The sequence below is a fragment of the Octodon degus genome, unplaced genomic scaffold (assembly GCF_000260255.1).
Source record: "Octodon degus isolate 3935 unplaced genomic scaffold, OctDeg1.0 scaffold00169, whole genome shotgun sequence".
Lineage (NCBI taxonomy): Eukaryota > Metazoa > Chordata > Mammalia > Rodentia > Octodontidae > Octodon > Octodon degus.
This window is the reverse complement of record NW_004524745.1, coordinates 2,153,596-2,158,557: the sequence shown is the minus strand read 5'-3', so window position 1 is coordinate 2,158,557 and position 4,962 is coordinate 2,153,596.

Genomic DNA, 4,962 nt, shown 5'->3' with positions numbered 1-4,962 from the left:
TATATATCACATTCATTGTATTACCAATCTCATCAAGAGAAGTCTTGAAGTATTGGGAAGCTTTCAAGTTCATGGTGCCAGATATAAATGTTCCAAAATTCTAAAGCTTCACTTGAAAGCTTGAACTTTACCATTGGCAACAAATTCTGTCAGTTGTTTCCCTTGAAGTGACAGGCTCACTTTGTTCATTTTTGGGAAACTATCTGTCAAACATGAAATCTGAATAGTCAAAGTTTGTCTTTTATTCTTTCAAGCAAAAATGATGCTCCATGAAAAAGTCTGGTTCCTCTGGAAGCTTGGGGTGCAGAAGTGCTTTTCCTGGAGATGATCATTGTACTTTGTGGTACAGCAGAGTTACTGTATGTGTACTTCCTATCTTGTGAGGTGGAATATTGAAAAGTGCACTTGGCGTGGAAATTTGGTAGAAACTGATAATTTTTGCTGTTTCATCAAGGCTGTTCCTAAGTGACCAAGAAGTTTGTCAGTGCATGCATGGCAGTGACGGGTTGAATAACCTAACCAGGAGGACAGTTTAGGACAATTCAGCACCACTGCTTTGGTTTTTGCTTATGAGCAGGGTGTTTTATCTGGAATTGTTTTTGCATAATAAAAAATAGCAAATAACATCTTTTTTTTTGTTTTTGGTTTTTTGAGACAGGATCTTACCAAGTAGTTCAGGTGGGCATTGAACTTGCCCAGCTGGTCTCGAATCTGTGGTGTTCCTCCTGTCTCAGGCTCCCTAGCGGTGGGATTACAGGTGTGCACCACTACACCCACCATTTTATAGTACCATGAAAATGGTTTTAACTTCATGGACCTTTGAGAAACTCTTGGGAATCCTCTAAGGTTCTGTGGTCCACACTTTCAGAACCACTTCTCTAAAAGAGCATCTGAATTCCACAGGGTTTGGCCTTCAGCTTTTTTTTTTTTCCTCACTCTACTCTCTCCTTAAAGCTGTCTTCTGCCTTTGAGCTACCTCTGAGCAAATGACCCACACATTATAATTTCCAACACTGACCTCTCCTGGAAGCTCCAGACCATGATATATCAAGCTGCCAACTCTACCTGTATGTCTCAGAGACACTGCAAGGCTAACACATGGAAGACTTTACCTTCAGTTTTCCCTCTAGTTATAAGCCAGAATATTCCTCTTCACCCCATAGTCAATCAATCAACTCCCAAAAATGTCTAAGTAGCTCTTTAATCTACCCTCCCTCCATCCCTTCTTCCTTCCTTCCTTCCTTCCTTCCTTCCTTTCTTCCTCTCTCTTTTCCTTTTACCTCCTCTATAACCAAAGCTGCACATAATATCTTATTTGATGGTTTTGCCTGAATAAAACTCTGCCAAGGCCATGAGGGTGGCAAGACAATAGAGTTGGATCCCAAAAAATGACAAGCCTAATTTATGCATTCAAGCCTAACTACTTCCTCCTCTAGTCCCAAATATAAACTTCCCCTGTTCTTTCATGCTCTACAAGGACCCTCCAATTCTCCCCCAATACAATGCTTCATCCACCCATACAAACCCGATTCCTAGTCCAGCCCAATAAAAAACTGCCCCAGCCTCCTCCAAGGGGCCTTGCAGTGTCCAGCACTGGCAATAAAGGCTTTCTTTTTTTTCTTTTTCTTTTTTTTAACTTTCTGCAAATCTTTATTCCAGAGGGGCTCAGTCCTTCTTGGAAGCTGCCTTCTTCATGGCGGCCAGCATGTTGCTCAGCTTCTCATGCTTCCTCTTGGCACGGATGTGTGTCCCCACTCTTTTCTTGATGAACTTGAGGGTGCGCTTGTCCTTGGAGACCTTGATCTGCTCGCTCGTAGGGGATGAAGCCGCACACCTCCCGGATCATGTCCCACATGAACTTGGTGTGTTTGGTGAGACGTCCATGGCGGCTGTGCCTTGGATTGCTCACATTCTTAGTCACCTTGTGGCCCTTGTTGAGACTCAGGGCCATGGGATAGCGGAGAGCCATGGCTACTCTTCTTCAGTGGTTGCTGTGGCAATAAAGGCTTTCTTTTTACCTCTATCAGTATCTCACCACAGTGCCAAAAGCCTTACATTACTGAATAACTATGACTCCTTCCATCTGTTCTCTTTATTGTAGCAAAAGTGATCTTTTCAAAACACAAATCTAAACTGGGCATGGTGGTGCAGGCAGGAGGATCACAGAGAGTTCAAGGCCAGCCTGGGCTACCAAGTAAGACCCTGTCTCCCAAACAAATGTACAAACAATGAAACAAAAACCCCAAATAACCTCCCCAATCCACATATCTGATATTTCAAAAACCTTGTTTAAATCTGCCAATGGGGCTAGAGATGTAGCTCAGTGGCATAGTGCCTGCCTGGTAAGCACAAGGTCCTGAGTTTGATTTCCATTCTTCATCGCCCACCTCCCAAAAACCCTGCCAGTGGCCTCCTACTTCTCTCAAGGTGAAGGTCAAGCCCTCTGATGTGGTTTGACCCCCACCATCTAGGTCAGATTTTTTGTTAAATTTTCTGAGGTCATAAAACAGGGAAGAACTCTAGAGAATCCAAAGAGCCCAGCTCTGCTTTATAGCATACAGTCATGTTTCCTGCTCAAATGGAATAACATGACTCAAAACCATTGCCATTTGTTTTTTATTTAAAGGAAGGAAGGCCCAGTGAGATAGCTCAGCAGATTAAGCAGGCGTAAGGACCAGGGTATGGTCCCTCACACCCCCAGGTGGGCTGAGCCGGCCACTGAGACTGCGTGGTGGCACATGCCTGTAATTCCAATGCTGGGAAGCCTGAAAACAGGAGGATCACTATGAGTCTGAACTGCATAGTGGGACCCTGTACGAAATACAATTAAAAAATTAAATAAATAAATAAAAATAAAGGAAGGCTTATTAAAGAAGAGAAAAAGGGTGGGGGAGGGGAGGCTAAAGAGAAACAGAGGGTATGATCAAAATATGTTATGTGCACATATGAAAATGTCACAGTAAAAACCATTCTGTATGATTAGTATGTACAGGAAAAAGAGGAAGAGGAGGAGGAGAAAGAAGCATTTTAAGGCTGGAATCTAGGAATGTATCTTAGTAATGGAGGGACTCCCTACTATGTGCCAGGTCCCAGGATTGACCCTTAGCCCCACAAAAGAGAAAAACAAAGCTCTCAGAGAGTTGTGCCTCTTTTTCATGATACATGGTTTGTGCTTATAACACTCATTAGCAGGATTGCTTGATTACTGTCTCTCCCTGATTAGACTGTAAGTTCCATGCAAGCAGAGACAGCCACATAGTAGACATTTTATAAATATATATATCTTTTTTGTTTATATTCTTTTTTTGTGGTACCAGGGATTGAACTTGGGGACCTTGCACTTGCCAGGCAGGCACTTATGCCACTGAGCTATCTCCCCAGCCCACAAATATTTGTTGAGTCAGTGATTGAAAGAGGCCTACAACAACTCCTCTGAGCATGGATTAATAGCTGAAATAAGTCTTCTACCCTCTAAACCCTGGAGTTGAGGGGAAGACCTATTTTTATTTTTATTGTGTCATAGCATCTCAGAGGAAAATGCTGTCTTGTCCCAGGCATTCCATCAAAGTGTCCTCCTAAGCATGAGGGCACATTCATCTTCCTTTTGACACAAGAAGCCTCTTCACTCCCATCACTCACGTTGCTGATGGCTCTTGAAAAGGGTGGGCCAACAACACTGGCCCTTTAGGGTTGTGAGGGAGGAGGCCTCATTTTTTTCTTCCATCAGGTGCTTGGCCAAGAGGCCCATTTTAGCAAGAGAAGACAAACACATCAAGAGAAAATAACATAATGCAGCCTCGCCACTGAAGGGAAGGGACAGGAAACCAACATTTATTTAATTATTTATATTTGGTACAGGGTCTCACTATGTATACAGCGCAGATTTGTAGTGATCCTCCTGTTTTCAGCCTCCCCAGCTCTGGGATTACAAGCATGTGCCACCATGCCTGGACTTGGTGACCGGCTCACTGCACTCAGGGGCAGGGCCGGTGTAGCATGTGGTGCTGGGGGATTGAACTCAGCCCTGTGCTTGCCTGAGTAGGCGCTTAGTTCGCTGAGCTATCTCACTGGCCCCAAAACATTTATTAAGAACCTACTGGGTGTCTGGCACCTTGACTTTTTTTTCACATTTATTTCTCTCTCTCTCTCTCTCTCTCTCTCTCTCTCTCTCTCTCATCTAGAGTGAATATTCCATTTTATTAGCTTCTCAAGTAATTATTGTATGGCTACAGCTATAGCACTGAACAAAACAGACGTGGTCTCATGTAGTCTTGATAGCAACACTGTGAGGTAGGAATTATTGTCCCATTTATATAGGTAAAAAACCAGCTGAGGCCCTGAGATGTTACATAATGTGTCCAAAGAAATGCATTATAGTGTGTGAGACCTGTGTACCTACCCACATCACAACCCCACCTGAGGGACTCACTAATAAGTCAAAACTGTGCAGCAGGCCCTATTATAATGCTGTAGAACACCACCCATCCCAATGTTTTAAACTGCCTTATCATCCCTACTTTCTTCTACTTTAGATGATTAGACCAGAGGGAGAATTGGTTTGATTTGGTTTGGTTTTGAGACCAGGTCTTGCTTTAGAGTTCAGGCTAGCCTTGAACTCTCTCTGTTTCTCAGGCTGGTCTTGAACTCATGGTACTCTTCCTGCCTCAGCCTTAACGCTGGGGTCACAGGCATGTGTTACCACACCTGACTTCAGAGGGAGGTTCTGACTCAAGGCCCATAAGCCACAATTAGCCAGTGACTTCTAATTTGTAGCCTGGCCCAATAGGATTCTTTCTCTTAGAAAGTTCAACCTAAAGCTAAGAGTTTCTCAGCATGAAGCAGGGCCTCGAGGAGAGCCAAACACACCCAGTGTAGCAAGTCACATTAAGGGCAGGCAGAGCCTGAGGAGAGTCAGGACTTCTAGCAGAGTCTTGTTTATTTGTTTTATTTATTTATTTATTT